The 23,214-nt window shown below is 48.0% G+C and overlaps 1 protein-coding gene across 1 annotated transcript in view; it reads left to right on the top strand.

Annotated features, from left to right (window-relative positions):
• Positions 1–673: 673 nt before the first annotated feature.
• Positions 674–23,214, top strand: part of SMOX (spermine oxidase) — a 56,777-nt gene continuing 34,236 nt past the window's right edge. The window contains exon 1 of the mRNA XM_048510025.1: positions 674–806. The gene's annotated coding sequence lies outside the window, so the exon portion shown is untranslated. The remainder of the gene's footprint in view (positions 807–23,214) is intronic.

The following is a 23,214-nucleotide window of genomic DNA, read 5'->3' as shown; positions in this document are numbered from 1 at the left end:
TCTACACATGTACATTTTATACATAGTTATGTATATATCTACACACACACACACCTATATATCTACATACATGAATATCTACACACATGTACATTTTATACATAGTTATGTATAGATCTACACACACACACACATCTCTCTCTCTCTCTCTGTCTACACACATACATACATATACACATGGGTACATACATACACAAATGTGTACACACATGTCTATATGTATATACACATACATACATATCAGCACGCGCACACACATATGCAAAACACCAAACCCACAAATGGGGCCGTTGATCGCCCACACCACATCCGCATTTGCACACGCACCCACACACACACACACACACACGCGGCAACCGGACAGGCCACCCGGGCGGCCGCCCTCCCTCCCTCCCTCCCCTTCCGCAGGCAGCGGCTCCCTGAAGCCCGGAGGCCGGCCGGCCGGCTGGCTGGCTGGGGCGCCATTCCCGGGGCGAAGAGGCCACTCTGCACCTGCCCAGAGGCCCCCTGCCCGCCCGCCTGCCTGCCTGCCTGAGGGAAGGCCCGCCGATGGCCGCCCTTCCGGCGGGCCCGGCGGGCAGAGGCGATGCGAGGCGGGGCGAGGGGCCGGCCCGGCCGGGGAGGAGGAGCCGGGGGGTGGGGGCGGGAGGCCGGCTGGCTGGCTGGCGGGCTGGCGAGGAGGAGGAGGAGGAGGAGGAAGGCCGGGCTGCCGAGGAGAAGGCCGCCGCCGGTCGTCGCTTCGCCGCTCCGCCAGCCTCCGCCACCGCCGGCTCCGCAGGGCCCCCCGACGCCGCCATTGGAGACAGGTACCGACCCGGGGGGGGGGGCGCTCAGCCTCACACCCCCTCCTCCATCCCTCCCTCCCCCCACCCTGAGGGGGCGCTGAAAAGACCACCCCCCCTTCCTGCTTGGATCATTTTAGGGGGCTCGGAAAAGACTCCGCCCCATCTGCCCGTGTTATTTTAGGGGGCTTTGGAAAGACCCCCCCCCATCTCCTCCCAACCTGCCTTTGTTATTTTAGGGAGTGCTGAAAAGACCCCCCCCCCCACAAAACTGCCTGCATTATGTTAGGAGGCTTTGAAAAGACCCCCTCCCCCCAAACCTGCCCATGTTATTTTAGGGGGGGTTGAAAAGAACCCCCCCCCCCCAAAAAAACCCTGCCTGCATTATGTCAGGAGGCTTTGAAAAGACCCCCCCTCCCCAACCTGCCCATGTTATTTTAGGGGGGGGTTGAAAAGACCCCCCTCTCCACCTGCCTGTATTATTTTAGGGGGCATCCCAAAGACCACCCCTTTCCCAAACCCTTTATTTCTTTTCATTTCTAGTAGGCATTAAAGCCCCCCCACCCATTGTTTTCTTTGGGGAGGGGGAGCTCTGTGCTCATTTTAGAGCCCCCCCCCCCCCGGCTCCCTTTGGGGTCTGTGAATGTTGGAGCAGAGGGCAGCCCCCCCTCCTCAGTCCTTCCCCCAAACTTAAGGGGAGCTTCTGCTGTCCTTTGAAGATAATGGTGTCCCCCCCCTCCCCATAAGAGTTCCCCATTTTTTTATTGTTATTGGTATTAATTTAAAAATTCTCCCCCATCCACTTGTTTTGCTCATTAACATTAAAGGTTGGGTGATTTTTCAGATTTTTAAGGGGGGGGTACACACTATCTTAACATACACCCCCCCCCCTTTGCTGGTTGCAATTTGGAGTTATGGAAATTTGTGTTGCTCCCCTTGTTTTAGCTAATCTGATCCCCCTCCTCAGCATTTTTTTTCAAATGGCAGGATTTGTAATTGCAGATTTTTATACACCCCCACCCCCGTTTAATTGTGTAGGAATTGTGCTTCTGTGACCATTTTGGGGGGGGTGTTGAAATCCCTGTTCCCTGTATCCCCCCCCATCTTGGAGCAGAGTGGGGGTTTTTTTTACTATTATCCTTGAACCCCCTTTCTCCCTCCCAAATGATCCCAAATGGGGGTGTGTTACTGGCGGGGGTGTGTACGTGTTAAGGTTTGCATTGGCTGCTGTAGGTAATGCACACCCACACAGCTCCTTCCCAGCTGCCTTCAGATGGGGAGGGGTGGATATACACATTGGGGGAGCAATTTGCTGAGAAGGTCCTGGGGGGGGTCATTTGTCTAAAGGGATGGTTGCATCTACAGATGATCCCGCAGTGTCTTTTTTTCACCCTCATCCATAGCAATGCCCCCCCTCCCCCAATATCTCATCCCATTGTGAGGTTATTTCTTCTTTGCGTATCCCTGGATGAGGGTGTGAGATTCTCTAGTAGGAATGACAACAAACACTCCGCCGTCCCTGGGAATAAAGCATGTTTTATCTTTGCCGATGTCATCCTATTGGTGGCCCTGTCGTAACATTCCCTTGTTTCCTCCCGCCGTGACCCCAAACGTGCAAAATGTACAAAAACGATGCACTCAAAAACCAGACTGAAACATGAGAGAATGGCAGAAATGCTTCTCATTTGAAATTTTGATCGCAGCCGCCTTTGCAGTGAGGCCGTGGAAGTATCGCAGTCATGGCAAAAGGCAATGTTTTGGTTTGAAACAAAGCAAAACAAAAGAAAATATTACGTTTTGTGCCACCGGGTGTGTTGACTTTGTCAGGTCTGCAAGTGGAAGGGGAATCGGGTTCAGAGGACGGCTGGTGTACGAAAATGCTCTTGCCATCTCTCCTTTACGCCCTAAATAGTAAAACATGACCTATTTGCCGACGACCTGGAAGAACGAGGGAGGAATCCTGCGCAGCAGAAGGTGGTGGGTTTTCCGTTCTGCGGCTTGCGTCGTCGTCGGGTGGGTGCCTGAACGGAAGGAGGAAGGGAGAAATCTCGCAAACAAAAGCCTCTCTTCCCTTCACCCGACAGACAGCAGCACCGTCAAGGGGAGGCGGGGGGGGGGGGGGAGGTTGTCACCGGTTTCAGCTGCATTGGGCTGGCATGCTTTGTGTGGAGATAATGCGCTCGCCTGGAGTATGTGCACGATGCGTGGATGGAAACATTCCGAGGAGCGCATCGCCGACAGGAAATCTGTGGCTGCTCAGATTTGCTGAGGTGCGTGGAAACAACCTGGGGTGTGTAAGCGACTTAAAGGGAAAGAGGAGCGTCGAAAGCCGGTTTATGCATTTTGAATTGGTGTGCGGTTGCGTGTGGATACGAAGGAGAGTAAGAGCGCATCATGCACTTTGCTGGATAAGGCTAGGGGTTCGGTTAATCCACAACAGCGACTGGAGAGAGAACCTGTGGGAAAATGGTGGCAGACCACAAAGGTGTAAACTTTCCCTTTGTTGTTTATCCAGGAGTGCTTTGATTGTGTGTTCCTGCATTGCAAGAGGTTGGACTTGATGGCCCTTGGGGGTCTCTTGCCGCTCTATGATTCTGTCCCTGCCCCCTTCTTTATAGATTTATATTGACTCCATATGTATCTATTACATTTTAATCAATATTTTACTTCATTTATATTTACATACTTCATTAATCTCCTGCCAGTCTTTCCAAAGGGGGCTCAAAGTAGCTTATGTTGTTCTCCTCTCCTCCATATTATCCTTACAACAACCCAGCGAGGTAGTTTAGACTCAGAATATTCGAGTGGCTTAACATCATCTTCCAAGCTTCTGTGGCAGAGGAGATATTCAAAGCTGTTTCCCCTGTCTTTTCTTCAGTGAGCGCACAGTGACATTATGTTTCTTCTGTTTACCCCATTTCCCCCCATTACAACAACCTTGTGAAGTAGGTTAGGCTGAGATTGAGTGACGGCCGACTAGCTTTAATTAATTAATTAGATTTCTTCCTCGCCTGTCCCTAAGAGACCCAGGGCGATTTAGAGGCTCCGGTTAAAATCCTCGAGTTAAAACAATCTCGAGTTAAAACAATATACATTACAATAAATACCTTAAATCTCTTTCTCTCAAAGCCTATCTGAATTTATAAGCAGTTGCTTAAAACTATCACAGCCATCAGGCGATAACACTCAGATCTCTCCCAGATGGTTTGATTTAGGTGACTCCCAGTAAAGGGTCTGCAAGTAAGGGAAAGGAAAAAGGAAAAGAGAGGGAAAGGAAGGGGGAAAACAGTGGGGATTCGAATTCGGTCCTGCCAGTGATGTTCATATTTATTTGAAATGTTTATATGCACACCTTTCTCTTGATGATAGAGGACCCAAGGTGCTTAAAAACAATACTCTATGATAAAACTGTACCTTACCACTGAGCTAAATACAAGTAAACTTTGAAACAGTAAATATAAGTTACTTTAAAATCACCAGTCAAAAAAACCCCCTATGCAAAACCAAAAAGGTATTCTCATTTGCCTGGTCCTGGACTGTCTTCAAAGTTCTCCAGAATAACGTATACTGAATGTCAAAGTTCAGTTTAGATATCACAGCTAACAGCCTTTGACTGGAGCTATTCTTCTTATTCAGAAGTTGTTATTCTTGGATTCAAAAGCTTGTAGGGGGAAAAGGATTCAAAAGGTCCAACCTGGTCACTACGGGGAGTTACCCTCCGACGGTATCTATCCCTGTCACGTGTCATTTCAAAAAGCATGATGTGCTGGTATGTTTCTCTGCCCCTGTAGCAGCACACGTGGAAATAAGGAAGGAGATGAGTAAACTACACACCAGTGATGTTGTAACATGTTTGTTCAGCTGTGTCTTGCCACGGAGACACGGGTTAATGGTGCTCACGTGTCTCCGTGGAACATGTGGCGCAAACTGAATGGTTGTTGCCTAGTTCTATACTTTCAAAGCAGTTAGCATAATTGTTTCGTAATCTCTGTGGCTGGTGTATGATGGTAAATCAGCTGATTTTGCCGAGTGTTGTGGGTTTTGTGGGCTGTGGGGCTGTGGTCCGGTTGGTTTTGTTGCTGATGTTTTGCTCACATGTGACTGGCATCTTCATGACATGGTGAGATGTGTTTGTCGCTGTGGCACAGTCTAACCGTGGCATGCCTCTGAAGCTGCTAACCACAGATGCGGGCGAAACGTCAGGAGCAAAAGCTAGCAGGCCACGGCCACGCAGCCTGGAAAACCCACAACAACCAGTTGATTCTGGCCATGAAAGTCTTTGACAATTTTGCTGACTTAAAAAGAAAAATAGGGGCCAAAAAACGAAGCAGGAACCTTTGCATTTTTACAGCCTACTTGGAAAGTGTGTTTGCAACAGAAGAAGTTGTTTGATTGCAATTCGTGGGTGTGATTTTTTTTTAGTACGTATCTCATTTTCCATCTCTTTGCATCCAGGCATCAAGTTTATTAATTTATTCATTTGTAGCCCACCTTTCTCACCAGTGGGAACCCAAAACGATTTACAGCATTCTCTGTTCCACTGCGTTATCCAAACAACACCCCTGTAAGGTAGGCTGAGAGTGATTGGCCCAAGGTGACCCACAAGCTTCCATAGCCGATTGGAAATTCGAACCTGGGTCTTCCAAATCCTAGTCTAACCCATGCAGGCTTTTGTTTGTTCTTCCCCTGAGTGGATGGAATGCCATTGAAGTAGACAGAATAAACGGCAGGTTAATTGCAGATTGGTTTTATTTTATTTGTTTATGTTGTTTATACCCTGACTTTCTTCCCCATAGGCCCAAGGTAGTTTACATTGCTCCATTTCATCCTCACAACAAGGTAGGTTAGGCTGAGAGTGTGTCCGGGATCATCTGTTGTGCTTCCGGCATAGGTTTGATCACTTTTGCGTGGCAGGAGAGCAGCAGTGGCATAGGAGGTTAAGAGCTCATGCATCTAATCTGGAGGAACCGGGTTTGATTCCCAGCTCTGCCGCCTGAGCTGTGGAGGCTTATCTGGGGAATTCAGATTAGCCTCTGCACTCCCACACACGCCAGCTGGGTGACCTTGGGCTAGTCACAGTTCTTCTGAGCTCTCTCAGCCCCACCTACCTCACAGGGTGTTTGTTGTGAGGGGGGGAAGGGCAAGGAGATTATAAGCCCCTTTGAGTCTCCTGCAGGAGAGAAAGAGGGGATATAAATCCAAACTCTTCTTCTTCTTTTGATTTCCTAGAGTGCGTAAAAAAAATTCATGTGAGTTTTTTTTAAACCCTTTTCCCCGCTTGAGCGGTTTTCCATAAAGAAACTGTGAGGTGCATCTCTGGGCAAACGATATTGGGATTATGATGATATATCAGCTATCAATTTAGGCAAGTTTAGCTGGAAGTTAGGCAATTAATTCAGGGGGTTTCGTTCCATGAACGTGCATAGGATTGCAGTCTTGGTCTCTTCTTAACACACAGACAAGTGGAAGAAAAAAGTAATTGCTGTGTGTGATTTGGAACAAAATAGTCGCATGCAAATAAAAGGTTAAGCACCCATTCCTTCCCAACACCATTTCTCTGCTCTAAATCGCCTTCCCCCATTTCCCCCCCATTTCCCCTTAAAAACAGGCATCGAGTCTGTGAAAATTGCAGAGAAGGCCACTGTTCTCTGTGGACCATTTTGTCTTTTGGTTTCCTGTTAACAATCTGACATTTTCTTAGAATTTGCTGAGAAACAAGTGTTATGGGTACAAAACATGGAGTGCTAGGTTATGTTAAATTACGGTCACGCTGGGACCCAGGGACTTCCCTATGGCATAAGAACCATGCTTATCTTAAGCCTTTTATCATCTTGATTTATTTAAGGCCTTTGTTGAGTCTGTTCATTTTCGGGCTGTTGTTTAACCCGGCAGCTCATTGATAAGTGGAAAAATACACATGGCTTTTCACTGCACTACTAACTGTCAGCAGGGTGGACGGTAATTTTTCTTTCTGACTCTTGTATTGTAAAGTCTGTATGAGTTAATTTCAGTAAACTATTTTGACGAAGTTATGTTTGAGTTATCACAAATGCTTTAAGAGGTTCATAGATTAGTTTGTCGATAGCCAGTTTGTATTTCAGCTAAAGTGAATGTCAGTGTTGTATTGTAACCTTGAGTCAGTCATTCAGCTTTAGCCTATCTACCTTGCAGGGAAAGGAGAACCATCTATGCCAGTGATGGCTAACCTATGGCACGGGTGCCAGAGGTGGCACTCGGAGCCCTCTCTGTGGGCACGCACACACAGTGTTCATCATGTGGGGGGTGGAAAATCACGCCCCCCCCCACACACATCTAGGCTGGCCTGGGCCACTGAGCAAACTGGCATGTCACGCCCTTGGGGTGGGCAGGGAGGGACTTGGCTGGCGTGGCCTGGTTGCCTGTGCTCCTAGCACAGCTACCCTTGCCGGGGTGTGTGTGTGTTACATTGCAGGAGTAGGCAAGAGACCTACTACAGGAGGCACAGAGCCCAGGATTGCATTACCAGGGACTTGCCTGGAGGCTTCAGAGCAGACTGAAGCCCCTGCTTTCGAGCGAAGTTGGGGGGAGGAAGAGTTGGGAGCCAAACATTTTTTTTCTAAATAGAAAACTCCTCCAGCCTTCACGCGTTAGAAATTGCCCGAGGTTAGCACTACGATAAATAAATTAGTGGGTTTAGGAAGGTTGCAGAAATTTGGGCACTTTCAGGGATGCTTAAAAAAAAAGGTTCACCATCACTGATCTATGCTGTCCTTAGTTCCTTGGATGACAGGTGGAATTGAAAAAAAAAGTCTACATCGATATATCATTACCCCATCTGTAGATATTTAATTCCCGAAGTTAGATCTATGAACGGACATATCTTTCTACAATCCTGAGAAAAACCCAAAGTTTGCAGAAAAAATTGTAATCTTAAAAAAATGGGGGGCTAAAAGTCCCCAAAATAAGAGAAGCAATGTCTGTACACATTTTAGGGGTGATTGATGCCCTCTAAAGGATCTCAATGAAACTGTTGGTATTGGGGTTGCTTCCAGAGCAGCCCAAGACAATAATGCCAGCCTTCAAGCTTTAGTTTCTTTTCTAAGTCAAGAAGCTAGGGGAGGGAGCATAGTCGTTCCTAAGACTGTTTGGTCTCCTCCTTTGTTCCCCTTTCCCTGCATGATGCAGTGGTGTAGTGGTTAAGAGCAGGTGGATTCTAATCTGGAGAACCGAGTTTGATTCCCCACACCTCCACCTGAGTGGCGGAGGTTTATCTGGTGAACCAGATGTGTTTCCCCACTCCTACCTTCCTGCTGGATGACCTTGGGCTAGTCACAGTTTTCTCAGGACTCTCTCAGCCCCACCTGCATTACAAGGCGTCTGCTGTGGGGAGAGGAAGGGAAAGGAGCTTGTAAGCCACCTTGAGTCTCCTTACGGGAGAGAAAGGTGGGCAATAAATCCAAACTCCTCTTCTTCTTCCTGGAGGGAGGACTCATCAGGACGAGGAGTGGCAGTAACCACCAAGCCACTCACTACAATGGCAGCATGACTCTCCTGGGTGACTCATTACCATAAAATTTGCTCAACTCACACTGGTCCAGTGGTGGCTAGAAGGTGTCTGGGTCCAGTAGCGGCTCCCACTCAATCACTTGAGTGTCTTGCTTGGTCAGACTTGGGCAGACCTTTCTCAGAAAGAAATTGCCACGTGAAGGGAATGGTGAGAAAGGTGAGATCCAGTATGATGTAGTGCTTAGTGGTTCAGACAGTGGTGGCGAACCTTTGGCACTCCAGATGTTATGGACTACAATTCCCATCAGCCCCCTGCCGGCATGGCCAATTGGCCATGCTGGCAGGGTCTGATAGGGAGTGTAATCCCTTAACCTCTAGATATAAAAGGTTATACCTCTGGACTGGAACCTTATGGTAGACCAGACGAAGTTCCAGTCTTCCCTACCCTGAAACCTCGCTGGGTGAGATTTTGGGGCAGTCACTCTCTCTCAGCCTAATCTCCCTCATTTGCGTTGCTGTGAAGATAAAAAGGAGGAGAGGAGAACAATGTAAATTGCTTTGGGACCCCTGTGGGGTAAAAACTGAGTGAATGCAATGTAAATATAGAGCTGAAGTCTGGATGGATAAGATTACAAGCTTTGTTTTTGCTTGCTGCAAGGTTGGCTTGTTTGCCAAGGCTTTTGAGGGGGTTTGGATGGCAGGTATCTTTCGGAAGAAAGGTGGGAGATTTAGGGTTTGTTATTTTACTTTATTCTGGTTTTAACTGGAAAAGCTTTTCTTTTTTGGAAACTTTATTGTTAACTGCCTTAAAGCCCGAGGAAGAAATTAAATTGTGGCAAAATGTTTGCTTGAACTAGAAAATAGAAACAAGCGAGATACGGTGGGTGGTGCTTGGTGGGTAGCAAGGAAAGAAGAAAGCAGGGAAAAGGGCCGGGATAAGAAAGCTTCCGGAAGGAAGAGAGTACGAAATAAGGGAATGGGATACAGAAGAAAATGAGGTGCCCTTGAAGGTCCATGTTGGGTCCCTTCCTGTAAATCAGGGGTCTTCAAACTATGGCCCTCCAGATGTTCATGGACATCAGCTCAAGTGGCAGGTCTGATGGGAATTGTAGTTCATGAACATCTGGGGGGCCATAGTTTGAAGACCCCTGCTGTAAATAAATGACCAAATTACAGGGTATCACTTTTATTACAGGCTGCCAAATTTTTTATGCCGATAAAATCCTACTTATGAAAATGGGATATTTGAAGTCAGCGGCATTTATCTGCATGTTTTGGACCCTTCCTGTTAAGTTTTCTCCTATTATAGATTAACATCTTTTATGGCTACTTAAAGTGGATGTATTTTAACTGAGACCCGTTCAGAGGTTCCTAATGACATTACCTTTGCTCTTTTCTGCCCCAGGGGAAGTAGTTTCCATCTTTTAAATTTAATTTCCAGTGCTCGGATGTGTGTTGCTAGAAAGAAGCAAGGCAGTCGGGGGTGAGCTGTACTTTCCAAGTTCTGCTGACACGTTAGAAAATTAGCAGCTAAGGAGACAGTCACACCCTGCTTCTGTCCCTTGTACCATGTGAAACGGTACCAAGATTATATCTTTATGGCGAGCATTTTGAATTTCTCTTGCACTCTCCAAAAAAGCCAACGTGTTGGTGGTGAGAAATGCTGACAAGTCCCAGCTGTAGAGTGACCTGGTAGGATTTTTCAGGGAAGAAGATTTTGGATGTATATCCCCCCCTTTCTCTCCTGTAAGGAGACTCAAAGGGGCTTACAATCTCCTTCCCCCCCCACCCCACCACAACAAACACCCTGTGAGGTGGGTGGGGCTGAGAGAGCTCCGAAGAACTGTGACCAGCCCAAGGTCACCCAGCTGGCGTGTGTTGGAGTGCACAAACTAATCTGGTTCCCCAGATAAGCCTCCACAGCTCAAGGGGCAGAGCAAGGGAACGTCAAACCCGGTTCTCAGATTAGAGTGCAGCTACTCTTGCCACTACACCGCTGGGAAGGCAGGCGAAAGAGAGGTGATTGGCCATTACCGGCCTCTGCTTGTGCGCGCACCTTGATCTCACATCTAGAGGCTGTGACAAGGGCAGTACAGAGTAATAATTGCATTGGCTTTGGGGCACACAAACCCCAAAGCGTTTTAAAAGGCTGGTGCTTGAGAAGGGCCAGTGACTAAAAAAAAGCGTTGTGTTATCGTTGCTGTTGTTATCTTTGCACCTACCTCCATGCCAGCATAACTATGGAAGTATAGGGGCATAGTTTTATATTGCGTCAGGTGTAAAATTATCTAATTATGACTCTGCTGCCATCTAGTCAACAACTGAGGCCGACCCTGCTCAGCTTCCAAGATTGGCCTAGCCTGAACCGTCCAGGTCAAAGCAAGAGGTGTGTGTGTGTGTGTGTGTGTGCCGATAGCATGCGGGGGGCGGAGCTTGCCATTGCCTGCCTCTGCGTCACCACCCTGGTTATCCTTCGTGGGTCTCCCTTCCAATGCTGAATAGCACAGGTGTCAAACTGGCTGCCCTCCAGATGTTAGGGACTACAGTACCCATCAGCCCCTGCCAGCATGATGTTGGCGGGGGATGACAGAAACAGTAGTCCATAACATCTGGAGGGCCGCGAATTTGACACCTATGCTGAATCGGGTCGACCCTTCTTAGCTGCCAAGATCTGGCGTTTTAGGGCTCGCCTGGGCCATCCAGGTCAGGGTGCCAAAGTTTTAAAGTCACGGTTGCCCTCTGCCGAACGGTGACCCTGGGACAAACAGCACGGAGGACGGTGATGGACGCAGCTCCGTTTCAGAGCCACTGAGCCATAAAAGCAGGCATTACAAAATCTGAAGGAACGACTTTCTTGCAGTCAACGCTGGATTTTCTTGGGGTGCATCTCAAGCGCTTGCAGGTGGCTTTCCTTAAAAGCGGCTTTTCTCAAGCCGCCGGTCCGGTGTGAAGTCCAGCTAATATCGACAAAAGCAAAGCGGCTTCTTAGTTAAGCAGGCTTAACAAGTGTTCAGGTGTCTGACCCTGCTGTTGAGTGTGCAGCTGCACAGAATGGGTTGCCTGGGGCTGAAACTCCCAAATGATGCCTCCACCCAGCAATAAAGGATTCAGTTTGTTGCCCTGAAATAGTGTCCCAAATAAATTGCCTTAAATGACTTCTGCAGTGAAGAAGAGGAGGAGGAGGAGGAGGAGGAGTTTGGATTTATACTCCTGTAAGGAGACTCAAAGGGGCTTACAAACTCCTTTGCCTTTTGCTTCCCACTGCAGACCCCTTGTGAGGTAGGTGGAGCTGAGGCAGTTCTGAATTAACTGTGACTGGACAAATCAGCCAGCAGGCTTCATGTGTAGGAGTGGGGGAACAAATTAAGTTCACCAGACAAGCCTTTGCCACTCATGTGGAGGAGTGAGGAATCAAACCCGGTTCTCCAGATTAAAGTCCAGATTAAAGTCCACCCACACTGGCTTTCTTTTATGTCATGGGAGAGCAGAACTAGTTCCACCTGGAGATTTCATTCTGTTTTTCTGGTGAGCTACTCCCACTATGGCGCCCTCCAGTTACGAAGGGTATAGTAGTTAACAGAAGAAGAAGAAGAGTTTGGATTTATACCCCACCTTTCTCTCCTGAAGGAGACTCAAGGTGTCTTACAAGCTCCTTTCCCTTCCTCTCCCCACAACAGGCACCTTGTGGGGCTGAGAGAGTCCCGAGAGAACTGTGACGAGCCCATGGTCACCCAGCAGGAATTTAAGAGTTCGGAAACACAACTGGTTCACCGGATAAGCCTCCGCCACTCAGGCGGAGGAGTGGGGAATCAAACCTGGTTCTCCAGACTAGAATCCGCCTGCTCTTAACTACACCACCACACTGGCTCTCCTATTGCCTGCCTCTGCATAGAGACTCTGAACGTCTTGGTGGTCTCCCGTCTGAGTATTAACCAGGGCTGACCTGCTTAGCTTCTGGAGCAGATAAGATCGGGCTAGTTTCAGCATCCGGGTTAAGACAGAGGTGGTTTGCCATTGCCTTCCTCTGCATGGCTAGCCTGGACTTCCTTGTGGTCTCCCATTCAAGAACTAACCGGTGTCAACCCTGCTTAGCTTCTGAGATCTGACAAGATCTGGTTATCCTGGGCCATCCAGGTCAGGGCATCGGTGCTTGTAGCTTGGCCTCTTCACCTTTCGTTGGCCAAAAGGGCAGGAGTTTCTGCCTACTGAATTTCAGGCCCCTAGACCCTTATTTGGAGCAAACACATCCCGGATCTAATTTCTGCAGCCCGGATGGCCCACGAGAGCTGGCTGCAAACGCAGTGAACAAAAGACACCTAATGAATCCAGACAGACGTGTTGATATTTTTTTTGCTCTTGCGGTTTTTCAGAGCGTGTCGTAGTGTGAAAAATCTGTCGTCTCTCTCATCCATTAACCCCAGTTTCCAGCGAGATTATGCTCTGAATCTTTGACAAAAATTGCTCTGGAAAGGGTTTCCCTCTGCTATTCTTTTAAAGAAAGGCATAAAGTCTTAGGCTGATGCTCAGGTTTTGAACGAGTGTGCCCTTCAGTGGTAGTACCTGGTTTGTGATGCTATTGCCACTGGACCTAAACTTTATATTCTGTAAATCAGGGGTTTCTGTCAGGGGGATTGTATCTAGTTGATTGAGATGCATTCCTAGCTTAATGTAATTGCTACAAGATCTATGTAACCAGCTTGCGATATGTTATCTGGGACATTCTTTCCTTGATCTTTGCTTTATGGCTTCACATGCTGAGTAGATGACTAGGCTTTCCCCTGACACTTGGTCTCATGGGAAACGGGATTGTTTCTGTTGTCCTGTGGGAGCAGGAGGCCGGGTGACTCTATCTCTATCTATTGTAGACCTTGGGGCACCTTAACTCCAAACTAGCTCTTTCTCACATTCTTTGGGAAAATGGGAGGGGTGAGTAACATCAGAATAAAGGGAGTAGCAAAAGCCCAGTTCTCCAGAACTAGCTTTGACAAGCTGGGTGCTTCGATGCCTATCAATGGCAGCTTTCGCCGATCAAAGCAATCCAAGAGTCCATTTCCAGTTGCTTATGGGTTCGAGACCTAACAGTTTCCCAACCTTTTTGAGCCTGTGGGCATCTTCAGAATTCCGCTACAGCACAGTGGGCACCGAAACAAAATGGCCACCCAAAATGGCTGCTGCAAGAGGTGGAGCCGACCACACAGTGGTTAACATTCAGTTGCACAGTACAAAATCCTTTTGCTATGGTGGTCAATGGTGGTAATCCAATGATCTGCACCGACAGTCAAATCTCTAGTGGCCAATCGGAAGCATTGGTGGGCAAAGGTCCACCTGGCTCCACCCACTTCCTAAAAAACACTTTGTGGACACCAGGAAAGATATTGTCTTGGGCACCATTTCGGGGACCCCTGCTGTAATGTGTGGAAACTTGAGACCAGTACAGAAGCTTGTGAACTTTAAAGAGGCATATTGTCTGTTCATGGTCTTTAACTCCCTGACCCAGTTGGCTGTTTTTGAGACCCATCTCCAAAGTAGCATTTTAGGTCATTTCCCTCAAAGCCATAATCCCAGTTTTGTATCTGATGAAGTTCACTTAGGAGTGCATCTTATAAACCAAAACTTATTCGAAGATTTCACATAAATGGCTGTAGGTTGTTTTTGTTTTTGCAGTAAAGCCACAGCTAGCTTACAGTGACCCCCTCGGGTTTTTGAGGCAAAAGGTTTTCAGAGGTTTCCTCTGCGTAGCAAGCCATGGTGGCCTCCCATCCAACATGTATCAAGATCTGATCCTGTTTTGGCCTCTCACAAGGATCTACAAGGTTTGGATGGTCTGGAGGTCAGGGTGATTGTAACCTTAATGCAGATCTTTAAGGACCATCGATTCTTTTGAAGGAGATAGCTGAACTCTGTCCCATTGAAAGATAAGAGGAGATTTGTAAATTCATCTGCTACTAACTGCACCTTCTTTGCTGTAGAATGCCCCATTTGGGTCCTATAGAAAAAGAAGAGTTGGATTTATATCCCCCCTTTCTCTCCTACAGGAGACTCAAAGGGGCTTACAAACTCCTTACTCAGTTCCTCCACATTAGAATACACCTGCTCTTAACCACTACGCCACTGTTGCTCCTCTATACACTGTTCCACTGAACCTATACTTGGCTCCTATACTCTGTTGGCACTGGGACACAAGCAGAGTATTCTACAGCAAAGAAAGTCCAGTTAGTGGCAGATGAATACACAAATCTCCTTTTGCCTTTTGGTCAGAGAGAGTGTAACATAGGGGAGGATGCCCTGAAGTAATCAATTATGCAACTTGGCTAACTGACTGGAAAGTTTCCCAAGAAAGACAGTCATTCACTAAGAACAAGGTGTGGGGCTACTCTCTTTGAATCAGACCTGTGCGAAAAATGGAGACCCACTTCCCTGAAGGCTGAGCAGTGTTGCTAGGAGGTTAAGAGCTGGAGTGTATCTAGCTTAGGGTTTGATTCCCAGCCTCTGCCACCTGGCTGTGGAGCTTATCTGGGAATTCAGATTAGCCTGTGCACTCCCACCTGCACGCCAGCTGGGCGCCCGGAGCTGATCAGTCAGCTCTTCCTTAGGAGCTCTCTCAGCCTCAACCACCTCACAGGGTGTTTGTTGTGAGGAAGGGCAAGGGAAGTTGTAAGAAGCCCTTTGAGTCTCCTGCAGGAGAGAAAGGGGGGATATAAATCCAAACTCTTCTTCTTCTTCCTGGGTAAACACAGTTTGCGTCAGATCTGCAAGCTAATGGCTTGACAGCAATCGAGTGAACTGAAATTAACTCTGAATGCAGAAGGTGACTGGACTGTGGGAGAGGAAGTCCAGGGGAGGTTTCACTTCCACTTCCTCTGAGCTTGGATGCCTTTTCCTGCTGCCGCACATCTGGACTTATATTCCCTCCCCCCTTCTCTTCTGCAGGAGACTCCAAAGGGGCTTACAATCTCCTTCTCCTTCGGCCCCCCTCACAGCAACACTACCCTGTGAGGGTGGTGGGGCAGGAGGAGAGCTCAAAGAACTACGGTGACTAGCGGAAGGTCACTAATCTAACATGTCGTGAGAGTGACAAGCTGATCTTAGTTTCCCAGATAAGCCTCCACAGCTCAAGTGGCAGAGCGGAGAATTAAACCCAGTACTCCAGATTAGAATGCACCTGTTCTTAACCATTACATCCTACTGGCTCTCAGAGAATGACTGGCCCAGGATTGCCCTATAAGTTTTGTGGCAAAACAAGAATTTGGAGCTAGGGCTGTCCAGTTCTAGTCCCTCTCAGGTTACACAGCTTCCCCCTGCCACGTGCAGCTGCCGAGGATCTTCTGACGCTCTTGGGCTTTCTGCCAACCTTTACTGGCTTCGGCGATGCAGGGCAGGCTGGGGCCATCGCTCCATGTGAAAAAGCATGCGCCACAAAGCACATTCCATGTGCTGGTGTCAGTGTGGCAGGTGAGGTGGCACAAATCTCTGGTCTAAAAACGTAGTGCTGATGTCATTCTCCCCCCGGCCCCCCGCCCCCGTTCTGGGTGGAGTCCATGATGAGAAGGGAACCGGATGGTGAAGCCTCTCCTAAATAATGCAGAATTATTTAATACAGTAAACCGGTTGAACACGCAATTCAGATTCTGTCCTTGCAAAGGTGGAAATTGCACTTTTGAAGTACCCAGTCCTGATGCTGTGCTGTGCACCTGGTTGTTCTCGTTCAGAACCAGATCCCCGTGGGGAAGGGCAGCAGCCCCAGTAGCCCAGACTAGCCCAGTCTTGACATAGCTTGGAAGCTAAGCTGGGTCAGTACTTGGATGTGAAACCACCAAGAAAGCCTAAGGCTGCTATGCGGAGGAAGGCCGCAGTAGACTATAAGAACATAAGAACATAAGAACTAGCCTGCTGGATCAGACTGCACCAGGATCCATCTTAGTCCAGCGTGCACAGCTGCACTGGCCAGAGTGGCCCACTAGGTGCCTTTAGGAGCTTCACCTGCAGGAAGGAGTGAAAGCAATGGCCTTCGCGGCTGTTGCTCCCGAGCACCCTCAGTCTCAGGCATTTGCAATCTCAGATCTGGGAGGATCAAGGTTGGTAGCCATAGATCGACTTCTCCTCCATAAATCTGTCCAAGCCCCTTTTAAAGCAATCCAGGTTAGTGGATATACTATCTCTTCTCATCTCCTGTTTTCGAAACCCCAAGACATGGAACTTCATGGGGTTGTGATTAAGCGGTTGCATCCAAGGTAGGGGCTGCGTCTCAGGAGCGAGATGCATCTGTCGCGGCATGCAAGAGGTCCCCGGATCACCTCGATACGGCATCTCCAGTTGGAAGGACCAGGAAGTAGGTTAGGTGAAAGCCCTCCACTTGGAAATCCTGGAGAGCGGCTGCCGGTCTGAGTAGGCAGTACTTATTTTGAGAGCCAGCGTGGTGTAGTGGTTAAGAGCAGGCACTCCCCCCCTAATCCTAGTGCAGGGTTTGATTCCAGCTCTGCCCACTTTGGAACTGTGGAGGCTTATCTGGGGAACTAGATCAGTTTGTGCACTCCCACACACGCCAGTTGGGTGACCTTGGGCTAGTCACAGTTGTTCAGAGCTCTCTCAGCCCCACCCACCTCACAGGGCATTTGTTGTGGCGGGGAGAAGGGAAAGGAGATTGTAAGCCCCTTTGTGTCTCCTAACAGGAAAGTGGGATATAAATCCAAACTCCTCCTCCTTCTCTCCTCCTCCTCCTCCTCCTCCTCTCCTCCTCCTCCTCCTCCTCCTCCTTGATGGCCCCAGAGATCCAATTCAACATAGGGCAACTTCATGCATTTCACGTATAATACATCAAAGAGTTATCCAGTACCCTAAAGATGTATTTTATGACCAATTAAAGACCTTGTTGGTGTTCCTTGAGATGCGTTTTGAGGAATGTGTTTCTAAAAAGCAGAAACGGCAGCTTAAAGAAAACAGGCCGAGAATACAGGATTATTTTAGGAATTTCTTTCCTTAGGAGGTGCTGTGTATGATTCGGGACGCTCCTTTCGCAGAATACAGCAGTCAGATAAACTGGAGAGTCTGTGAACCATCTTGGTTCGTTTTAGGAAGAAGGAAACCCGGGGTGACTCAGCCAAAGTTATTTGAGTTCTTCTATTTAGAGCACAACAGAATTTGGCGTTAAAACGCAAGTGTCTGATGGGGGTAGAACTGCCAAAAGGAAATCACATAATTAATGCAGGAGACTCATTGCCAAGAAACGTGGTCACAGCCAAATGTTCAGCGGGGTTCTAATTTGATACGATTACATAATCCCGTGACATCTTCCCCGGTATATTCAACGTGAAGTGTTTCTCGCTTCCAGCTGTAGGAGTATAAAAGCCTGCTGATTCCAGGTATAGCCTAGGTGACTTTGTAACCTCTATCTGTGGGTTCTGTGGGGCAGAACTTGGAATGAGTTTGCAACAACAAATTTTAAAAACAATATGGTTTACTTTCTTAACATATAACATATAACATCAACATTTAACATCACACTTCAAGGTCCTGTTCAGGTTTCACTTCAAGTCCTTCTAGTTACAGTCTTCTGATATTGCCAAGTCCAATTCTTCTTTGCAAGTGGGCTGGCTCCTGAAGACTCCAAGGGCTTGGTGAACAGGATTCAACATGATGAAGGTTTCCAGGAGAACTCTCACCCATTACAAACATAAAAAGAAACCCTGAAACAATAAACTCCCAACATTTACAACATAGCAAAAATAAACAACCACCTTCCCAGTAGTTCCCAACAACATTGCAGTTACCTTAACAAGGTGTTAAGGGGCTTATAGAAATCCAGGTCCGAGTCTGGTAGCCTTGTCTCCTCCAAACTACATGAGCTCTGCAGCCTTCTACTGCTTTGAGTCTCCACCCCTTTCTGGGTCAACCCATTCTGAGCATGGGGGTTACAACTTCTCAGGGATTTGTATTTTTCTGGGGAGCCAAGTGGGTAGAAAAAACAGCTCCTTTCATGATGGCAAGCCTTGCCCCCAAGTGTAGTGTTTGGAGATGTATGGTTCATTAGCTATTGTGGGGTTTCCAGGCTGTGTGGCCACACTCTGATAGTTTTTGCTCCAAACGTGTCACCCACATCTGTGGCTGGTCTCTTCAGAGGCATGTCCTGGTGAGATGTATTTCTCTCTCTGTCTCTTGTTACTATTCAGAGGTGCTCTGTGAGCGAAGGTATGGCTGACGGCGCTAAAAGGATGGATAGTAGCTATTCAGAAGAATTCCTCTATACCTTCCCTGTTTCCCCGAATATAAGACATCCCCGGAAAATAAGACGTAGTAGAGGTTTTGCTGAAGTGCGAAATGTAAGGCATCCCCCAAAAGTAAGACATAGCAAAGTTTTTGTTTGGAAGCATGCCTGACGAACAGAATACAGAAATATAAGACATCCCCTGAAAATAAGACATAGCGCATCTTTGGGAACAAAAATTAATATAAGACACTGTCTTATATTCGGGGAAACTCTTATATTTGGGACACTGTCTTATATTCGGGGAAACACGGTATCTTAAGTGTCCATTTCCACAAGACATCTTGGAATTCAAGTTCACGTGTGTAGGACATATATATGGCTTGTCTTTTAGGATAGTCATTCTTCCAGCTGCACCTTTAGAGAACAACAAGATTTTCAGAGAATGTGCTATTTGAGTATCCGGAGTGGTTTAGCAGAGGGGGGGCTGGGGGCAGACAGCCTCAGGTGCATATGCCACCTCCACTGAACTCCACTGCCAAGTGCCCCAGGGCAGGCTAATGCACCAGAACAAGGCCATGCCACTCCTTAATGCCCTTTAGAAGAAGAAGAGTTTGGATTTATCCCCCACCTTTCTCTCCTGTAAGGAAACTCAAAGTGGCTTACAAGCTCCTTTCCCTTCCTCTCCCCACAACAGACACCTGGTGAGGCAGGTGGGGCTGAGAGAGTTCAAAGAGAACTGTGACTAGCCCAAGGTGACCCAGCGGGAATGTAGGAGTGGGGAAACATCCGGTTCACCAGATAAGCCTCCGCCACTCAAGGTGGAGGAGTGGGGAATCAAACCTGACTCTCCAGATTAGAATCCACCTGCTCTTAACCACTACGCCACGCTGGCTATCACACTGCGTAAGGAGGGGTTGAAACCATGTTTATTGCTTCAGCACCAAGTTTCCGTCATGGTGTGTTGAACCAGGAGAGCTGCAGGTGAGCGCACCTCTGGGTTACTCAGGACGAGTCGGGAATAACAGCACGTAGCCTCAGTATCTGCATCCAGATCACAAGACCGGTTCCTTCCCCCCCCCCCCTCCAATCCCTTCCCCTCCTTTGCAGACTGAAGATCTGGATTTCTGTTCAAAGGAGGCTTTGAAGATTGGATTTGTGTAATGGTTTAATTTTGTTTGAGGCTCACATTTGTTTCCTCTTGATCTTTCAGAGCTGTCATGCAATCACCCCAATAGCTTCTCCATTCCACATGGCGTCCTTTTGTTTCTTTTTATAAGGCTTTTCCAGATGATTAAAAGTTCCCAAGACTTCTTCCTTCGCACTAAGAGCCAGAACGGATCTGGTGCCAGCACAGCCATATCTCGAGTCTGTTTAATAGATGAATATATATATATAGACTAGTGTCTGGATGTAACTGAACTGGTATTCAAACATTTTATTCGGGGTCAAGGGAGATCAAGCAACAGAATCAAGAACTGCCAAAAATTGGAGGAGGGAACAGGTAGCTCGATAATGGGAAGATCTCAACCTCTCAAGATTTTTTTTTTAATAAAGCACAATTAAAAGCACAATCCCCAAATGATGGGATAGGGGAGGGGTCTGCAACCTGTGGCTCTCCTGATGTTCATGGACTACAGTTCCCATCAGCCCCTGCCAGCATGGCCAATTGGCTGATGGGAATTGTAGTCCATGAACATCTGGAGAGCCACAGGTTGCAGGCCCCTGGGATAGGGGAACCGGATGAAGGTTTGCGGCTGTGCTCAGTGGCCAAGTATCTACTTGGCATGTGGAAGATCTCCAGTCAAATGAGGCCGATGGAAGGAGTTGGGAAAGACCTCTGGAGGTCTCTCGCTTTTACGGTTGATGTCTGGATGACAGACATGGGTTCCCCCGGAGGACAGGGTTGCTGTGGAGGGTAAACTCTATCAGTGGTGGTGAACCTATGGCACAGGTGCCAGAGGTGGCACACAGAGCACTTTCTGTGGGCACGCGCAAACAGAGTGCCCCCCCTCCCCACAACACACATCTAGGCTGACCTGGGGCACTGGGCTCAATTATTAGCATTAAACTTAAGACCTAGTTTTGTGGAAGCAGTGTAGGTAACCCTGTTAAACGCTGTTAAACCCCACTGATTTTCATATGAAGAACTAAAGTGCAATCCTTTACCTGGGGGTAAGCTTGGTTGCTGGCGATGGGGCTTGCTTCTGAGTAAACCCTCCTAGAGTCGTGATTCACCAGTTGGAAGAGTTGCACGGTTGCTTCAAAGCAAAGCCACCAACTACCACCAAGCTTACTCCCGAGTAACATACACCTTGGAGCCAACTGCTTTTTCTAAACTGAAACCTCAGTATTCAGGGTAAATTGCCGTGTTGGCACTTTGTGATAAATAAGTGGGTTTGGGGTTGCAATTTGGGCACTCAGTCTTGAAAAGGTTCGCCATCACTGCCTATGACATTGTATCATTCTGAGACCCCTCTCCAAACCCTGCCCCTTCTAGGCCATGCCCCGAAAACTCCACGTATTCCCAACCCTACTGAATTGTTGACCACCTGGTTTTAAACGGTTCCAAAGCATTGTGTGTTCCTTTCCCATTGAATCATGCTGGGAAGGCATCATTTTAAATGGCAACGAATAAACAGAGATGCAAGCAACCTGTGACAATTAAGGACTGCTAAACGAAGCAAGATCATTTGCCAGCATGTCCCCAAAATGAGGATTTTTTTTTAAAAAAAGTTCGCCTTGGAGAACGGTTGTCCGCTCTTGTTTTTCCTTGGCCGGGCACTGGAAAGGGAAAGAGCCAGAGACGGGACAAATTCTCTCCAGCATTTTGTTTTTTTGGGGGGAAGAATTAGGACTAATAAAAGGAAACTCTTCTTCACACAACGTGTGATTGGTGTTTGGAAGATGCTGCCACAGGAGGTGGTGATGGCCACTCACCTGGATAGCTTTAAAAGGGGCTTGGACAGATTTGTGGAGGAGAAGTCGATCTATGGCTACCAATCTTGATCCTCCTTGATCTGAGATTGCAAAGGCCTGAGCAGACCAGGTGCTCAGGAGCAGCAGCCGCAGAAGGCCATTGCTTTCTCCTCCTGCATGTGAGCTCCCAAAGGCACCTGGTGGGCCACTGCGAGTAGCAGAGAGCTGGACTAGATGGACTCTGGTCTGATCCAGCAGACTCCTTCTTATGTTCCTATGAGCAGCAGCAGAAGCCGCAGAAGGCCATTGCTTTCACCTCCTGCACGTGAGCTCCCAAAGGCACCTGGTGGGCCACTGCGAGTAGCAGAGAGCTGGACTAGATGGACTCTGGTCTGATCCAGCTGGCTTGCTCTTATGTTCTTAAGGCCATTGCTTTCACCTCCTGCAGTGTGAGCTCCCAAAGGCACCTGGTGGGCCTCTGCGAGTAGCAGAGACCTGGACTAGATGGACTCTGGTCTGATCCAGCTGGCTTGCTCTTATGTTCTTATGTTCTTTGGGAAAAGTTCTGCTGTGAATGCCCTGAGAGCCCTTTCTAGATGGGAGGGGTCTTTCCTATCCCTACAGGACTTCAAAAGTGAAGTGAAGTCTCCCAAATTGGAAGGCGGAGCTGAAGTGAAGTGAAAAAAACTGCCCCCTCCCTGTTTTCAAGAGGATCGGAAATTTGCCCGGAAAATTAATCCGTTCTTTTCCAAAGTCAAAACTTTTGCGGTTCAAAAGAAGCAAACTCGAGTGGTCAGCCAGGAAGGGCGCGGGGGAAACATTGTGTGCTGGGAAAGACAGTCCTCGCCAACAAACTGTGTGTGACGCCACGCTTTCTAAAACCTTCCGGCAGAAACCAGTTTGAGACCAGTGATTTACAAATGGCACTTCTTCATCACTCTGGCCCCTTCCGCACACGCAAAACAATGCGTTTTCAAACCACTTTCACAACTGTTTGCAAGTGGATTTTGCTATTCTGCACAGCTTCAAAGAGCACTGAAAGCAGTTTGAAAGTGCATTATTCTGCATGTGTGGAAGGAGCCTCTGTTTTATTTTCCGGCTCTCTCAGCCCCACCCACCTTACAGGGTGTTTGTTGTGGGGGAGGGCGGGGTAAAGGAAAGGAGTTTGGGAGCCCCTTTGAGTCTCCTTACAGGAGAGGAAGGGGGGATATAAATCCAAACTCCTCCTCCTCCTCCTCACAGAAGAGAAAGGGGGGATATAAATCCAACTCTTCTTCTTCTCCTCTTCCTCCTCTTCTTCTGAGGCTTAGATTTGGCCTGCCGTCCCCGTGGCTGGTGTGGTCCATCTCACGACCTCCTACTACAACAAGTGTCCCACTGGTGGTCAGCTGCAGACATCGGAACCTGAAGATAGAATTTCAGCTGCATGTTTGCTTTGGCTGGGGGATTAATGCGGCAGCATCTTGGATCTCCGATCGCTAACATGTGCTGCTTTCATGCTGAGCGTACTTTTGTCCTCTCATCTGTGTGCTCTCCTTTAACTGCGTGACCAAAACAATTCGCACTAGATAGAGTCTTTGGCCTCCATTCTAGCTGCTTGCAGGAGGTGTAAGAAGCAAAGGAGTTTGAAAATAGTTCGGAATCGCTGTAAGTATACCGTACCCTTGTATGTAGCCTAAATGCGTGAAGAAGAGTAGTAGTAGTAGTAGTAGTAGTTTGGGTTTATACCCCAACTTTCTCTCCTGTAAGGAGACTCAAGGTGGCTTACAAGCTCCTCTCCCTTCCTCTCCCCACAACAGACACCTTGTGGGGTAGGTGGGGCTGAGA

Source organism: Sphaerodactylus townsendi, linkage group LG10, assembly GCF_021028975.2.
Source record: "Sphaerodactylus townsendi isolate TG3544 linkage group LG10, MPM_Stown_v2.3, whole genome shotgun sequence".
Lineage (NCBI taxonomy): Eukaryota > Metazoa > Chordata > Lepidosauria > Squamata > Sphaerodactylidae > Sphaerodactylus > Sphaerodactylus townsendi.
Note: the sequence above shows the minus strand (reverse complement) of the source record. Positions and strands in the feature narration are given on the sequence as shown.